An 18895-nucleotide genomic window follows, 5' to 3' on the forward strand; every position below is an offset into this window, starting at 1 on the left:
GTCTAAGAAATTTTAAGGTTTACAATATGCTTTCTAATGTTTTCAATAGGAAGGAGTGTTGTATATTATCAAAGGCTTTTTCAACTTCTATTTAGATAATCATGAGATTTTTGTTGGTTTGCTTGTTAATATGGTCTAGTATGTGGATGGTTTTCCTACCATTGAACATCCTTGCATTCCTGGTATGAATCCTACCTGGTCATAGTAAATGAACCTTGTGATTGTTTGCTGCAGTCTTTTTGCTAGTATCCTATTTTAAGATTTTTACATCTATTTTCATTAAAGAGATTGGTCTGTAGTTTTCTTTCTCTTTTTTTGACCTGGCTGGCTTTAGAATAAGTACGATACTTGTGTTGTAAAAGGAATTTGGTAGAACTCCTTCTTTGCTTATTCTGTTAAATATTTTATATAATGCTGGGATTAGTTGTTCTTTGAATGTTTGTTAGAATTCATTTATTAATCCATCTGGCCCTGGGGATTTTTTCTTAGGGAGTTCTTTGATGGCTTGTTCAAATTCTTTTTCTGATATGGGGTGGTTTAGGTAGTGCATTTCTTCCTTGGTTATTCTAGGCAATTTACATTTTTGTAAGTATTCATACATATCACCTAGATTGCCATATTCATTTCCATATAATTGGGTATAACAATTTTTAATGATTGCTTTAGTTTCCTCTTCATTAGAGGTGAGGTCTCCCTTTTTATATTGGATACTGTCAATTTGGTTTTCTTCTTTCCTTTTTTAAATTAGATTGACCAGTACTTTGTGTATTTGATTTGTTTTTTTTTTCAATGTACTAGCTTCTAGTCTTATTTATTAAATCAATAGTTCTCTTTGCTTTCAATTTGATTAATTTCTCTTTCAATTCTTAGGATCCCTAATTTAGTCTTCCTCTGAGGATTTTTAATTTGTTCACTTTCTAGTTTTTTTTTTTAATTTGCTTGCCAATTCATTGACCTCTGCCCTCTCTATTTTGTTAAAATATGAAATCAAGGATATAAATTTCCCCTAAGTACAGCTTTGACTGCATTCCTTATATTTTGAAGGGATGTCTCCTCATTGTCATTTTCTTCAATGAAATTATTGTTCCTATGATTTGTTCTTTAATCAATTTTGGAAAATCCTATTGTTTAATTTCCAATTAATTTTTGATTTGCCTCTCCATGTACCCTTAAAATTATTATTTTCATTGCATTGTGATCTGAGAAGGTTGAATTGATTATTTCTGCTCTTTTGCACTTGTTTGCAATGTTTTTATTCCCTAGTAATGGGTCAATCTTTCTGAATGTACCCTGTGCTACTGAAAAGAAGGTTTATTCCATTTTGTCCATATTTATTTTTTTCCACATATCTACTAATTCTAATTTTTCCAAGACTTCATTCACTTCTCTTATCTCTTTCTTTTTTATTTTTGGCTTGGTTTATCTAATTTTGATAGAGAAAGTTTCAGGTGTCCCACTAGCATATTTTTTTTTCTATTTCTTCCTTCAACTGCAATAGTTTCTCCATTAGAAATTTGAATGCTATGCCATTTGGTGCATACATGTTCAGTACTGATACTTCCCCATTGTCTATACTGCATTTTATCAGGATATAATTACCTTTGCTAACTCTTTTGCCTAGATCTAATTTTACTTTAGCTTTGTGAAATATCATAATTGACTCCTGCCTTCTTTTCATAAGTTGATGACCAATAAATTTGTTTTCACTCTCTTACTTTTACCTTATGCATACCTCCCTTTCTCATGTAGTCAGCATATGGAAGGACTTTGGTTTCTAATTCACTCTGCTATTTCCTTATGCTTTACGGGTGAGTTCATTCCATTCACATTCAGAGTTATGATTACCAGCTATGCATTTCCCAGAATTTTGATTTCCTTTCCTAGTCCTGCCTTTTCTTCTTTAAGTATTATCTTCTACACCAATGTTTTGTTTTTATTCAGTCCCCCTAATTCCCTCCCCTAATTTACTTCCCTTTCTACCCTCTTTCCATTTTATTCCATTCTTATTTTCTTTACAACTTTTTAAACTACCCCCTACCCTCTCCCTCCCTTTTACTGCTTCCCTCCCCACCAGTCTTTTTGTTACCCTTCTACTTTCGTATAGGGCACAAATCAATTCTCTGTGCCAATGTATCTGATTGTTCTTTCCTCTTTGAGTCAATTTCATTGCATGTAAGAATTGAGTATTTCCTATCTCCAACCTCTTTACCCTTATACTGTTTCAATGTTCTACCACCCCTGCCACGTGCTTCGTTGTGACATATGAATTTCCACATTTTGTTTCTTTTCCTTTTTCTTTTAGTAGTAACATCTTTTTTAGCTCTAGTTGTATATATATATATATGTGTGTGTGTGTGTGTGTGTTTGTGTGTATACATACACATATATATATATATTTATGCATACATTTAAATATATACATATACAGTTCATCACTGCTCCCTCTAAGGGTAATTCTTCTAGCTGCCTAGGTGATAATAACAATTTTTTTTTACTTTTTAAACATTATTTTATTTGGTTATTTACAAACATTATTCATTGGAAACAATGATCATTATCTTTTCCTCCCCCAGGCCCCCTCCCACTACTTCTCCCATAGCCTGTGCACAATTCCACTGTGTTTCACATGTGTTCTTGGTTCGAACCCATTTACATACTGTTGGTATTTGCACTAGAGTGTTCATTTACAGTCTTTCCTCAGTCATTTCCTCTCAGCCCCTGTAGTCAAGCACTTGCTTTTCATCGGTGTTTTTACTCCCACAGTTTATCCTCTGCTTGTGGATATTGTTTTTTAGATACCTGCAGATTATTCAGAGACATTGCATTGTCCCTAGTGCAGGAGTCCATTACCTTCCATTGTACCACAGTGTATCAGTCTCTGTGGACAATGTTTTCCTGGTTCTGCTCCTTTTGCTCTGCATCACTTCCTGCAGGTTGTTCCAGTCTCCCTGGAATTCCTCCACTTTACTATTCCTTTGAGCACAATAGTATTCCATCACCAACATATACCAAAATTTGTTCAGCCATTCCCCAATTGAAGGGCATCCCCTCATTTTCCAATTTTTGGCCACCACAAAGATCACAGCTATGAATATTCTTGTATAAGTCTTTTTCCTTATTATCTCTTTGGGGTACAAACCCAGCAGTGCTATGGCTGGATTGAAGGGCAGACAGCATTTTATCACCCTTTGGGCATAGTTCCAAATTGCCCTCCAGAATGGTTGGATCAGTTCACAACTCCACCAGCAATGAATTAATTTCCCTACTATGCCGCATCCCCTCCAGCATTTATTACTTTCCATAGCTGCCATGTTAGCCAATCTGCTAGGTGTGAGGTGATACCTCAGAGTTGTTTTGATTTGCATCTCTTTGATTATAAGAGATGTAGAGCACTTTTTCATGTGCTTATTAATAGTTTTGATTTCTTTCGCTGAGAACTGCCTGTTCATGTCCCTTGCCCATTTATCAATTGGAGAATGGCTTGATTTTTTGTACAATTGATTTAGCTTTTTGTAAATTTGAGTAATTAAAACTTTGTCAGAGGTTTTTATGAAGATTGCTTCCCAATTTGGTGCTTTCCTTCTGAGTTTAGTTATAACGGTTTTGTTTGTACAAAAGCTTTTTAATTTGATGTAGTCGAAATTATTTATTTTACAATTTATCCCTCTTTCTATGTCTTGCGTGGTTTTAAAGTCTTTCCCTTCCCAAAGGTCTGACATGTATACTATTCTGTGTTTACCTAATTTACTTATAGTTTCCTTCATTATATTCATGTTAGTCACCCATTTTGAATTTATCTTGGTGTAGGGTGTGAGGTCTTGATCTAATCCTAATCTCTCCCACACTGTCTTCCAGTTTTCCCAGCAGTTTTTATGAAATAGTGGATTTTTATCCCAAAAGCTGGCTTCTCTGAATTTGTCGTATACTGTCCTGCTGAGGTCACTTACCCCGAGTCTATTCCACTGATCCTCCTTTCTGTCTCTTAGCCAGTATCAAATTGTTTTGATGACTGCTGCTTTGTAATATAGTTTGAGATCTGGGACTGCAAGGCCCCCTTCCTATGTATTTTTTCCATATTTTCCCTGGATATCCTTGATCCTTTGTTATTCCAAATGAAATTTGTTATCGTTTTTTCTAAATCAGTAAAGAAATTTTTTGGAAGTTCTATGGGTATGGCACTAAATAGATAAGTTTGGGTAGGATGGTCATTTTTATTATATTGGCTCATCCTACCCATGAGCAGTGAATGATTTTCCAATTGCTCAAGTCTAGTTTTAGTTGTGTGGAGAGTGTTTTGTAGTTGTGTTCATATAGTTCCTGTGTTTGTCTGGGGAGGTAGATTCCTAGGTATTTTGTTTTGTCTAAGGTGATTTTGAATGGGCTTTCTCTTTCTAATTTTTGCTGCTGAGCTGTGTTGGAGATATATAGAAAAGCTGGTGATTTATGTGGGTTTATTTTGTATCCTGCACCTTTGCTAAAGTTGTTGATTATTTCAATTAGCTTTTTGGTTGAATCTCTAGGATTCTTTAAGTAGACCATCATGTCTTCTGCAAAGAGTGATAACTTGGTCTCCTCCTTGCTTATTTTGATACCTTCAATTTCTTTTTCTTCTCTAATTGCTACTGCTAGTGTTTCTAGTACAATGTCAAATAGTAGAGGTGATAATGGGCATCCTTGTTTCACTCCTGATCTTATTGGTAATGCATTTAGTTTATCCCCATTTCAGATTATATTGGCTGATGGTTTTAGATATATACTATTTATTATTTTTAGGAAAGACCCTCCTATTCCTATGCTTTCTAGTGTTTTCAATAGGAATGGATGTTGTATTTTATCAGAGGCTTTTTCTGCGTCTATTGAAATAATCATTTGATTTTTGTTGGTTTGCTTGTTGATATGGTTGATTATGTGTATAGTATTCCTAATATTGAACCAGACCTGCATCCCTGCCACCCCAATCCTACTTGATTATGGTGGATGACCGTTCTGATCACTTGCTGGAGCCTTTTGCTAGTATCATATTTAAGATGTTTGCATCTATATTCATTAAGGAGATTGGTCTATAATTTTATTTCTCTGTTTTTGATATTCCTGGTTTTGGAATCAGTACAATGTTTGTGTCATAAAAGGAGTTTGGTAGAATTCCCTCTCTGCTTATTACGTCAAATAGTTTGTATAGTATTGGGATTAACTGTTCTCTGAATGTTTGATAGAATTCACTTGTGAATCTGTTGGGCCCTGGAGATTTTTTTCTTAGGGAGTTCTTTGATGGCCTGTTGGATTTCATTTTCTGATATGGGATTATTTAAGAATTCTATTTCTTCTGTTATTCTAGGCAGTTTGTATTTTTGTATATATTCATCCATATAGCCTAGATTGGTGTATTCATTGCCATGTAATTGGGCAAAATAATTTTTAATGATTGCCTTGATTTCCTCTTCATTGGAGGTGATGTCCCCCTTTTCATCTTTGATGCTGTTAATTTGCTTTTCTTCTTTCCTTTTTTCAATTAGATTGACCAATAGTTTGTCTATTTTCTTTGTTTTTTCAAAGTACCAGCTTCTAGTGTTATTTATTAAATCAATAGTTCTATCATTTTCTATTTTATTAATTTCTCCCTTAATTTTAGGATTTCTAGTTTGTTTTTCCTTTGGGGTTTTTTAATTTGATTGCTTTCGAGTTTTTTATTTGCATTTCAAATTGATTGATCTCTGCTCTCCCTAGTTTGTTAATATATGCACTCAGGGATATGAATTTACCTCTGATTACTACTTTGGCTGCATCCCAAATGGTTTGAAAGGATGTCTCTTCATTGTCATTATCCTTGATGAAATTATTAATTGTTTCTGTGATTTCTTCTCTAATTAAATGATTTTGGAGTATCATGTTGTTTAATTTCCAATTAGTTTTTGATTTGGTTTTCCATGTACATTTACTGATCATCATTTTTATTGCCTGGTGATCTGAAAAGGCTGAATTTATTATTTCTGCTTTTCTGCATTTGAGTGCCATGTTTCTGTGACCTAGTGTATGGTCAATCTTTGTGAATGTGCCATGTGGTGCTGAGAAGAAGGTGTATTCCTTTTTGTCCCTATTCATTTTTCTCCATATATCTATTAACTAATTTTTTCTATGATTTCATTCACTTCTTTTACCTCTTTCTTATTTATTTTTTGTTTTCATTTATATTTTTTTTTCATTCATATATATAAATTTGATAATGGTTGGTTCAAATCTCCCACTAATATTGTTTTACTGTCTATTTCTTCTATTCTTTTAGTTTCTCCATTAGAAATTTGGGTGCTATATTATTTGGTGCATACATGTTGATTAGTGATATTTTCTCATTATCTATAGTTCCTTTTAACAAAATATAATTACCTTCCCTATCCCTTTTATTCAGGTCTATTTTTGCTTTGGCTTTATCAGATATCATGACTGTAAGTCTTGCCTTCTTTCTATCAGTTGAGGCCCAGAAGGTCTTACTCCATCCTTTAATTCTGACCTAGTGAGTGTCTTCCCGCCTCATGTGTATTTCTTGAAGACAACATATGATAGGGTTTTGGATTCTAACCCATTCTGTGATTCATCTACATTTTATGGGTGAGTTCATCCCATTCATGTTCAATGTTATGATTGCGACTTGTGGACTCCCTGGCATTTTGATATCCTTCCCTAATTCTAACCTTTCTTCTTTAGCTCTAACCTTTTAATCCAGTCATTTACTTTAAATCAGTCCCATTTGTCCCCTCCCTTGATATGTTTCCCTTTCTAGCCCCTCCCTTTTTGTTCCCAACCCCTCCCCCCTCTCCTTCCCTCCCTTTTTGTGTTTGCTCTCCCCCTCCCCCCCTTGGTTTTCCAGTCTCCCTGCCCTTGTTGGGTAAGATAGAATTCAAGATCCCAATGGATCTGGATGTTTTTCCCTCTCAGAGTTGATTTCCCTGAGAGTAAGGTTTAAGTAAAAACTCTCCTCCTCTCCTTCTTATAGGATTTATCTTCCCCTCCCCTTCCTACCTGAATCTTTGTGTAAGAAAGATTATTCTATTTGATTTTTCTTTTCTCCCTATTTACACATTACATTTTCCATATATTAATCTATATAGATTGATATAAATATAGAACTTATAGAAGAGAGTTTGAATAAATGAAAAGATAACAATTTTTCTACTTTTCCCTTTCCATCATATTTACCTTTTCAGGTATTCCATGCTCTTTTTTTTTCTATGTCAAACTTTCCACAGAGCTCTGGTCTTTTCTTTGCAAAAACTTGGAAATCTTCTATTTTGTTGAATGCCCTAACTTTCCCTTTGAAGTATATAGTCAGTTTTGTTGGATAGCAGATTCTTGGTTGAAGACCTGGCTCTCTTGCCTTTCTGAAAATCATGTTCCATGCCTTATGATCATTCATAGTGGAACTTTCAAGGTCTTGTGTGACCCTGATTGGCATTCCTTTATATCTAAATTGTCTTTTTCTGGCTTCTTGTAGGATTTTTTCTTTTGCTTGAAAGCTTTGGAATTTGGCAATTATATTCCTGGGAGTTGTCTTTTGGAGATTTAGTGTAGAGGGTGTTCTGTGAGCTCTTTCAGTGGCTGCATTGCCCCCTTGTTCTAGAATCTCTGGGCAATTTTCTTTGATTATGTCTTGTATTACGATGTCAAGTTTGCTGTTTATTTCTGGATTTTCTGGTAGTCCAATTATTATTAAATTATCTCTTCTTACTCTATTTTCCAAGTCTGTCCCTTTGACAGTGAGATATTTTATGTTGTCTTCTAATTTCTTGATCTTTTGGCTTTGCTTTATTGATTGTTGATCTTTTACCTGCTCGTTGTCTTCCAGTTGCCTAATTCTGACCTTTAAAGCCTGGTTTTCCTTTTCAGTTTGGGTCAAACTGGTTTTGTAGTTGCGTGAAGTTCTTTTGCATTAATTCCCTCTATTCCTGCCAGAAGGCTTCCATCTTTTTGGTAATTTTGATTCAAATTCTTCAAAAGTTTGTAGAGAGTTTCCATTTCCTTTGGAAGGTTTTGGTGTATTTGCTTGTGTTTCCTCTTCTATCTCCTCTATATTTTGTATTTCTGCCCCATAAAATGTGTCCAAAGTTGCCCCCTTCTTGTTTTTCCTGTTTTTTTTAGGCTTTTTTTGCTTCTATGGAGTTTGCCATCTCTATCTGAGTGGGGGGGTGGCGGCTGGCTCTTCTGTTATCTTTCTGGTGTTCAGTGGCTTTAGCCCCAGGGAAATTGTCTGTCTTCCCCAGGAATCCCGGAATTGCTAGTGTTTTGGTGTTTTGGTGTTTTGGTGTTACTACCCTCCTCAGTTCCCTCCCAATGCTTCTCTGTTGCCTTACTTCTATGCTCTGTGCCTGGCTTGATAACTCTCAGATGTATTTCAATGCCTTTACTGGCCAGAGGAGCCTGAGCTCTGAGGAGGAGTTGCCGTGGCTTCCAGAAGCTCTGAGGGCTGGTGATAGGATTAACCTCAGACTGAGTATGCCCTGAGGCAGGGACCTTCGGTGAGACTCAGATGGAAGGATCTGGTCAGGGGGCTACAGGCTCCCCTAGTCTCTGTCTGTTTCCCTGCTGTCAGGGTGCCCCTGAGACTGGCTCAGGTTGTTTTCAGGGTGAGGTCTTCAGAATAGCCAGCTCCCTTGGCCCTTTTGCCTGCCCTGAGGTTCCTGCTGCTGCCTCGGATTCAGTGCTCTGGTTTAGGGGGGATGGGTCCTGGGACCTTCCTTCTGCCTACCCCTTAGATCCATGTGATCTTGGGTTCTGACTTTTGGGGGACTGTACCTTTTGATCCAGGTCCAGGAAGAGTGTTCCCAGGGTCTATTCTGTTGTTTGTTTTGAATTCCAGTGCCCTAGGAGCATTCAGTTTGAGATCGGTAAAGAAGGGTTTCTGGAGCTCTGAACTTTAGCTTTCTCTAAGCTGCCATCTTGACTGGAAGTCCTCATTTCAATAATAACAATTTTTAAGAGTTACCAAAGCCCTCTCTTCTTATAGGGATACATATCATTTTAACTTATTAGGTCTCTTAAAAAAAGATTTGTTGGGGTTTTTTTTGTTTGTTTTGTTTTTCTTTTTTTCACTCTTGCTTAATTACCTTTCTATGTTTCTATTAAGTTCTGTGCTTGGGCATCAAATTTACTGTTCATGTCTGGTCTTTTCTTTACAAATTCTTGGAATTCTTCTATTTTGTTAAATGACCATACTTTCCCCTATCAGTTTTGCTGGGGAGTTGATTCTTGGTTGTAGACCTAGTTCCCTTGCTTTCCAGAATATCATCATCCATGCCTTTTGGTCTTTCAGTATAGATGCAGCCAGATCCTGTGTTATCCTCACTGTGGTTCCATGGTATCTGAATGACTTCTTTTTAGCAGCTTGTAATATTTTTCCCTCGGTCCGTTAGTTATTAAATTTGGCTATAACATTCCTGGGTGTTGTCAGTTGGGGATTAAATGCAGGTGTTCTGTGGATTCTTTCAGTCTCTACTTTTCCCTCTTGGTCTACAATATCAGGGCAATTCTCTTGGATAATTTCCTGTAGCATGATTTCCAGGATTTTCCTTTTCTCATGGTATTCTGATAGACCTATGATTCTTAATTTGTGTTTCCTGGAATGATTTTCTAAATCTTCTGTTTTGTGAATGAGGCACTTCGTATTTTCCTCAATTTTTTCATTATTTTGATTTTGTTTTATAACCTTGTGAAGTCACTTGCTTCTAGTTGTTGTACTGTGATTTTTAAAGACTAGATTTCATCCCTGGCTTTTTGGTCATCCTTCTGATCTTTTGTCTCCTTTGCCTCATTTTCAAGTTGATTAATTTTTGCTTCCAAGACACTGTTTCCTTTTTCTAGGTAACTTATCAAGAATTCTTTTCCCAGTTGTCTTTGGCCTCTCACTTGTGTTTTGAATTGTATTTTGAGTTCTTCCAGAGCCTGTATCCAATGCACTGGAGTTTCTTTCTTTCTTTCTTTCTTTCTTTCTTTCTTTCTTTCTTTCTTTCTTTCTTTCTTTCTTTCTTTCTTTCTTTCTTTCTTTCTTTCTTTCTTTCTTTCTTTCTTTCTTTCTTTCTTTCTTTCTTTCTTTCTTTCTTTCTTTCTTTCTTTCTTTCTTTCTTTCTTTCTTTCTTTCTTTCTTTCTTTCTTTCTTTCTTTCTTTCTTTCTTTCTTTCTTTCTTTCTTTCTTTCTTTCTTTCTTTCTTTCTTTCTTTCTTTCTTTCTTTCTTTCTTTCTTTCTTTCTTTCTTTCTTTCTTTCTTTCTTTCTTTCTTTCTTTCTTTCTTTCTTTCTTTCTTTCTTTCTTTCTTTCTTTCTTTTTGCTTTCTTTTCCTTCATCCTTATCTTTTCCATTTGCTCTTTGTTCATTGCCAGGATAGAAACTGTTGATGGTAAGTTCTTTTTTTCTTTTTCTGTTGTTACTCATATTTATCCCTTTTTATTTCCTGTATTTACCTGTGCTTTTGCTCTTCTCATTTTTTTTTTGTTGGATGTCTGGTTTTGGGCGTTTCTGTTAGTCTTCATCTTTGGAGCTTAGTCAGCAAATCTCTTAGTGCAGTCTGTGGGAGAGGGATATTGGATCTTGAGCTTCCCTGCCCTCTGAAGGCTTTGATGGGGTTAAGTACAACTGGGGTGAGCTGGATGTGACCTGAGGCCAAAACCTCAAGAAGGGATGGGGCAATATGGAGTGTCTCTGTTGCTGCAACTCAGCTGCCCACTCTATGCTTCTTCTCCTCCTCACCACCTATGTTCAATGCTCTGAGTCTATCACAGCTTTGCCTGAAAGGTACTGTCTCAAGATCAGCACCCTTGCCCACCCCAAGGTTCCAGCTACTACTGGAGGCTCAGAGCTCTAGGTGGGGGAGAGGTCCTTGTACCTTCCTTCTTCCTTCTCCTTAAACCCAAGTGTTCTCGAATTTATGCTTTTGGGGAGCATATCTTTTAAGTTGAGCCCAGGGTGGGGGAAGTTCTTTGGCTCTGTCCTGTTGTTAGGTTTGATTTTCAGTCCCCTAGGAGCATTTAGTTTTAATCTGTAAAGAAGGGTTTCCAGAGGTCTGAAATTTAACTGCCTCTACATCACCTTCTTGACTCTGCCCCATCCCTGATGTTTCTTGATGCAAATTTTGAAAGGTTATTTGACTGTTAATTTTGTTATTTTTTTATTCATAAGGTACACCTCAGACATAAAGAATTTATTTCCAATGCATGAAGAAAAAAATTTCTAACTAACTTCCATATCTTTGACTCATTGTCAGGCTATTATGAAGATAGAGATTTCTTTCTCAGTATTGTAGTAACAGTACATCATCATCCATCATTTCACAGCTGTTTACAACATTTAGAGTTTTGTCTACAGACTTCCTGGGAGTTGAGGGAGGAGTCTTGAACAATAACCTACATTGAACCTTTTCATGATATACTTTTTCACATTGAATTAGACAAGTCTCCAAGTTTCTCAGACTGAATATTTCAAATTAGCACAGGGCAGAGTTATTCAAGGAGGGTATATCAAAGAGTAATATAATACCCTATCTCCAAGTAGAAGAGGTCTCTAAGTCTTAAGGAATTATATTGCCTCTACTGCTTTTTTGCTTGGGGAAAAAGAAAAAGGCCCTTTCCAAGAATTTGACTACTCAAAGCTTATGAGGCCTTCCTAGGCCCTGAATATCCCTAAATACGAGAAATCAGCTGGCTTGTTTAATAATTCTTATTTATCTTTAGATTTTTCAAGAGGATATCACCTACAGTTTTTACCAGATTTTCATTCTTTCTAGTCTTCCAGGTGTTCCTTCTCTTCATTTTCCTTTATTCGTTCTTTTCAAACTCTTTTTTTTTCTTTAAAATTAAAATGCTATGGCTTGAATCAGATGGTTATCTGCTGAGTGTTTGCAAATTCTGTCTAGGTTTTTGTCCCAACTCCATTCTGTAATACCATATTAATTGGATGGCTTCCTTCTCTCTTCCATATCCTGAAATTCTCAAGCTAATGCTTAGTATTGATGTCTGTCCTATCCAGGTACTTCCCTTTACTTTCCAATATACGCAAGAAGATTGAATGCTTATTCTAAATGGTTTTTTTCCTGGATAAATAAGACCTCAAAAGAGAACTGTAATCAACAGTCAGAAAGAATATCAGTACAATATTCAATATCATTCTGCTGCAGAGGTAATGTCTTCCAATTAGGACCATACTTTTCCAAACAATATAAAATTATTCAATATTCAATTAACTGTCCCTCTCTGTTACTGGAGATATAATTAGGCAGATGATAGAGAGATATAGATATCTACTGAATCTCTGTCTAACTCCATATATAGAAAAAATTAATATACATACACATATATACATATACACAACTTTGTGTATATGTACATATATTTCCAGGGAGAAAGAAAGGTAAAGATGTGTGTATATACATACATATTTGTACATATACACACATATATAATAAAGATGTATATACATTCATATTATATATGATCCTGCATAATGTATATATATGTTTATGTGTCATAATGTATAATTTTATGAATACATATATATATGACTTACAATTAGGAAAAAAATTTGAGCTCAACAATTTAATTAAAGTTAAGAATGTTATGTATCTTTTTAGCCTTATCTCTTGATTTTGCAATTTTTATTTCTATGTTTCTTAACCATCCAGGGTCATAAATAGAGAATCAAAAGTAAGGCTCACATCCCCATAAGTTATTCCTAACCTAAATGCATACAAATGAAAAATTACTATAAAGCTTTTTAAATAAATGATTTTGGGGGTATTTTGAGTTATTAAATTCTTATTATTTAATAATGAAGATAAAAGGGGAAAAGTTTAATGAATTTGAACAGTTATACATTAATTATCAAAAGAACATTGTAAAATATATAACCTATTCACTGAATTACACTGGTATAGTGCTTCACTCCTACTTACTGCTGAAAGGAAATTTTAGGGGATGTATTTGCAAGGACAAGACTTTATTTAGTGATCAAGGAAGGAACCCACTGAATCATGTGTTCATTTTAGCTTTAAATTCTGTTTTAGCCTACAGGCATCTTGCAGATATTTGGCACTTGAAAATTTGAATCATTTTTGCACTAGTATGCATCATTTATAGACTTACATGAATATTGTTGCATAGTGACAAATGCATACTTAAATATAAATTTCCCTTAATTATTTTCTTTGACTAGAAGTGCTGATGAATAGTAAAAATGCACATGCACATATCAGAGCCTTCTCTTCCTATGTTTATACCTCAGTTGACACTGAAAAAGAGAAAAAGCACATCCATATATTCTTTGTTTCTCAGATCCATTCATATTTAATGCACATAATATTGTAACAATCGTGTTTGGAAGTTATACACTCTTGTGTCAGGTTTAATTGAAGTAATCATAAAATAAATAAATATAGCTACTGCTATTAAGTTACATGTAACTTAACAGCATATATATGTGCTATTATATATATATATATATATATATTTCAAATTATTTCACATATAAATTTCATATTATGATTTTTTTTGGCCTGACCTGTGATTTCAGCTGTATAGAGAAGTTCATAGTTTGGCATCTCCTTCTAGAGGTGAAAATTAGTAACCCATAATCTTAGAGACTTACCTGGTATTCTAATAATCTATGTGATTTGTCATTGGTCACACTTCTAGTATTTTAGCAGCAAAACTTGAACCCAGGTTTTTCAGACTTTGAGACTATCATCCTTTATCAAATATTCAATGCAATATTTCTTAGATGTTCCAACATATAGCTTTTTTTTAAAGTACTACGAGGAACTAACATAAAATTTTAAATTTTGGAGGGGAAAAAACTACATTACCGATGGTAGGTACCTATGGTAGGGAAAAAGGTGTGATGACAAATTCATTTGCTTTGGAATTAGAAAACCTGAGTTATAATACTGTCTCTGATGCTTTCTTATTTGTAACTGAATGAATAGCTTTAGCCTCTATTAGCCCTGTTCCCTTATCTGCAAAATGTGGTCATTGGACTAGATGATGCTAAGGGTCTCCTCCAGGTTTGAATTGTATTGCCCAGTCCTAAAAACAACAGATATGAAAATCCATAAACTAAACAATTAAAGCTGGCTGTGTTCAATCATGGATAAGCTAAAATTTAGGAATTAAGCTGAAGTAAATGTCCCAGCAAATTATAAACCAGGAATCTCCTTTCTTATTCTTTTATAAATATAGACATTTTTTTCAATTACAATCACAGACTGTAAAACATAATCTATGGCTGTATAATCCTGAGTGGAATATTATTAATTTTGTTTTTGATAAAATTTTTGGTCATTCACAATCTTAATATCCATGATAGTATAGTAGTAGTCTCTCGGTAACCGAGAATGACAATTGTCTTTGTGCATTTTGCACAAAGACACTTTTACCTGAAGGAGATTTAAGTGGAAAAGTCGATGCACAGAGACAGTCACACTCTCTCAGTGTTGGAAGCCTGGGTCCAGTGGCACCAAAAGTTGTTATACCTGGAGTCTTCCTCAGCTGCATTGGATGGCTCTGTTGTCTTTTGTGCTCCAACACACCCTAAGTACTCCATAGTGCTTTGGTGCGTCGCCATCTCAGCCATTGAACCTTCTCATTGGTTTCTTCCATCTGTTCTGCTGAAGCAGTCTTCACATGCTGGGTGAACAAATCCCTGGTTCACCAGAGGTCTACGACCCAATGGCTACTCTCATAAGGTTTAGCTGGCCTGTCGAAGCCTTTGCCCGGGGTGTGGCCGCTGCTGCATGCTAGCAGCTACTAGGAGCCATAAGTGAGAGTTTGATATTAACTATCTGAATATTGTGCTCTCACAGAATGCTGTTGCTTTCCAAACTGCAATGTCATTTTAACCAAATTACTAGAAAGTCTGAAGTTACTTTAAAATATTTTATCATTTAATATCATTAATTTGGGTGGGTATCAGAGAGTAGAAGACTTCAGGTTTAATCTGTATGAGGAGGTACTCTTCAGAAAAATTCTTCAACAGTTGCAAATGTTTGTGCAATATAATCCAAGATAGTTGTGGGTAACATTGAGAAAAATCCATGATGTGATACAGTGGCTTCATAAGTCACAGTAGTTTTATTTGCATTACTGGGCAAAATGACAACTCTCCCATTCATTAAATTTCAATGATCTATTCATTTGGTCTTAATTGCTCATTCTTAAACATACCATGACCTTCCCCACCTTTCCTCCATTCTCTCACTTGAGAACCTTGCCTCATATTTTACAGAAAAATTTGAAATCATTCACCTTAAACACCTTCTTTATTCTTCCTCATCAACTATCACTCAGATGCTTTCTGCCACTATTTCCTTCTTTATCCCTATCTCACATGAGGAGATCTTTCTCACCACTAAAATGAACTACTGTACTTATTTAAGTGACCCTGTTATGGCCCATTTCATTCAATAGATTTCCCCCTCAGTCAACTCCACTCTTTTCACTTTTTTTTTTCATTTCTCACTGATTCATTTCCAAATATCTACTATCCTTTTCAGATCTCTCCAGTCCTGGAAATAATTCCTCACTTAATCCTCCCATCCTTACCATCATCCTAAAACTCTTCAGCCTTTTGTAGTTAGATTTCACAAAAAGTCCAACAACAATATGCACCTCCATTTTTTCTCTCCCCATTCTCTTCTCAACGCCTTACATGATAACTTTATCATGTCCCTGAAACTACTTTCTCCAAAATTAACAATGGTTTCATAATTGTCAATTGTAGTGGATTTAATACAATCTGCATTCTCCTTGACCAATCTATAGCCTTTGGCACCGCTGATCACATTTTCCTCCCTGATACTCATTTTCCTCTTGGTTTTCAGGATAATATTTTCTCCTGTTTTTCCTATTCATCTAATCACTCAAAATCTTTCTGTTTGCTGAAAATCAGCCAGACAGTGCCCTCTAATTGTAGATGTCTTTTTTGCTTCTGTCCTGAGGTCTTTTCTATTCTCCTTCTATACTATTCCACTTTGTGATCTTATTGGCTCTTATGGATTTACTTACCATCTTTATGGTGATTATTTTCAAATCTGCCAAGCTTCTCTAATCTCTCTTTTGACCTCCAATTTCATAACTCTAACATCTTTTCAGACATCTCAAATTTTATATATATAATATTTATTATATAATTATATGTGTGCTACATATAATTATATATTTTTATTAAACTCATATGTTCAAAATGTAATTCCTTGTCTTTTCCCTTAAACTTTTCCTAACCCTTACTTTTCTCCTTGCTGCTAGAGAGGACAACCCTATACTTATAGATAGTGGATTCCTCACTATCTATTTCCCCCAAATTCAATCTATTGCAAAATCCTGTCAATTTCTCTTTTCAACTATTCTTGAATATGCTTCCTTCTCTGCTCTGTCACTGCCACAGCTCCAGTGCATGCCTTCATCATATTGTCCCTGGATTCTTACAATAATATTTTGGTTGATATTCCTCCCTCAAATCTCTCTCCACACAAATTCATTCTTCATTCCATTTCTAAATTGATTTTCTTTAAGTGTCAGCCCAATCATTTCACTATGACCTCCACTAAATAAAATCTAGTGACTTCCTATTGTTTTCAGAATCAAATACAAAATGCTATTTGGTGTTCACAACTCTTTAAAAACTAACTCTCTCTGGTACTTTCCAGTATTTTTATACCTTGCTTCCTGACACATACTTCCTAATCCAAATTAACCAGTTAAATCAATTTTGCTCAAGTAAAACTGGCTACCTGATTTTTCCATGAGCATGATACTCTATCTCCCAAATCTAAGAATTTTATCTTGTTGTCTCCCATTTTTTAAATGATCTACTTGTTAACTCCAAATGTTAACTTTCCTGATTTACTTTAAACCACAACTAAAATATCATCTCTGGCAGGAAGATGTCTCTAACATCTCTCAATTCTAATGTCTTTTCTCTGTTAAATATGTCCTATTTATCCTGATTATCTTGTTTATATATGTTTACATGTTCTTTCCCTTACAGTATTCTAAAGGTCTTCAGTCCAGGTATTGTTTTTTGCCTCTATTTGTATCCCCAATACTTAATATAGTCCCTAGCACATAGAATTAACTAATAAATATTTAATACTTAATATTGGTCAAATGGAGTTAGTGCAGAAAGCAATGGAAATAAAAATACTTCATAACAACATCAAGCAAAGAGAATAGACTGAAAGGCATCTTTCAATCATAATTCTTCCTGATTCCAAGGTCAGTGTTCATAAAGTAATATAATATGACTTTAGATTTAAAGTCCAATGATATAACTAACCTAAATTCCTCTGACTTCTAATTCCCCCTCTTTAAAAAAGAATTAAATTATGTAACCCCAAATTACTTTCAAACTCTAAATCCATAATCAGATGATAAACTAATCTTCTCTATATTGTGTCTTTTATAAATCTGGAATACCAATATTTCTCCAGTTTCATTGAGTCAAATTCCAAATGATTCACATTGACACAGCTTAGAAGTAACTTGATGTGGTGGAATAGAGGCATGGCTTCATACTTAAGAAGAATTAGGTTAAAATCTTGCATCTGCCATAGAGGGGCTATGTAAGGGTGGGCAAGCCATTTATACTCTTAGTAACACAGGCAACTCTCTTAGAATATAAATCAAAGGGAAGATGCTCTTCTAATCTGATACCTCAATGAAAACAAAGATCTACTTTTAAAAATTTCAACCTTTTTCTATTCCAATAAATGGAAAATTCTCTATTATACAAGAAGTAATAAGTTGTCAATAACTACAATACTAATAACTTTGAGAAATATTATAGGAGGTAGGAAATTTGGCTCTTATAAAAAAAAACTGCTAAAAGGTTCTAATAATACTAGTTTTAGAAGCTATTCCTCCATTGGTTTCAGGGGAGATAAATCTCCCTTTCACACATAGTAATCAAAATTTTAGTTCATTTCTTTTGCCCCTCTTTTTTCTAGCCCACCTCTAAACCAAGAATTAGTTGCATATAAAAAATTTTAAAGCAAACAAACCATACCACAGCTCAGTTTTGAAATTATCTTTTTGGGTTTATCTAGCTACTTTATATTGTCCCTTTCAGACTTGTTATGTGTATTTTGCAATAAAAAAGCATCATGATATATCTGAACATCAACTGTTGAGTATGAAAGGAAAAAATGACCTTAAAATTGTAATCTAATATCATTACTATAGTACACTAATACAGAAAACAGCACACCTTAACCCTTCGAGAGGAAAAACACAGGCATAAGAAAAGCACCATTAAAAAACAGGGAGCTGAAATATAGACTCTTTGCTTTCCATTTGCCAAGATAATTTCCCAGAAATTCTGCCCAGGAAGGTAGAAAGTGCATTGTTAAAAGTGTGCACATATACTTACCATCTAATAATGAAGGATATTGAGAGAAAGAGATAAAATGAGAGAAAGAAATGTGATAGATGATGAATAAATATATGTATGTATATGTATTTATATACACATATGTCTATATTTAATTATATATATATGTATATACATATATATACTTTACATGTGTAACAGATATCATAGGAAATTCAATTATAGTTCAAGTAAAATCTTTGACAATAGATTAATATAAAATATAAATATATAATAACTCTAAATGGATCTAATTGCACTATGAGATTTGCTGACTAAGCTCCAAGGGTGAAGGCTGACAGAAAAGCCCCAAACCACAGATCCATCAAAAAATTGAGGAGAAAGATCACAGACAACTACAGGAAGTAAAGGGGGGTAAATATGATCAATAACAGAAAAAGAAAAAAGAAATTATAATCAACAGCTTCTATCCAGGCAATGAACAAAGAGCAAATGGAACAAAGAAGGATGAGGGAGAATCAAGCAAAAAAACAAACTT

The sequence above is a fragment of the Monodelphis domestica genome, chromosome 3 (genome assembly GCF_027887165.1).
Source record: "Monodelphis domestica isolate mMonDom1 chromosome 3, mMonDom1.pri, whole genome shotgun sequence".
In the NCBI taxonomy this organism is placed as follows: domain Eukaryota; kingdom Metazoa; phylum Chordata; class Mammalia; order Didelphimorphia; family Didelphidae; genus Monodelphis; species Monodelphis domestica.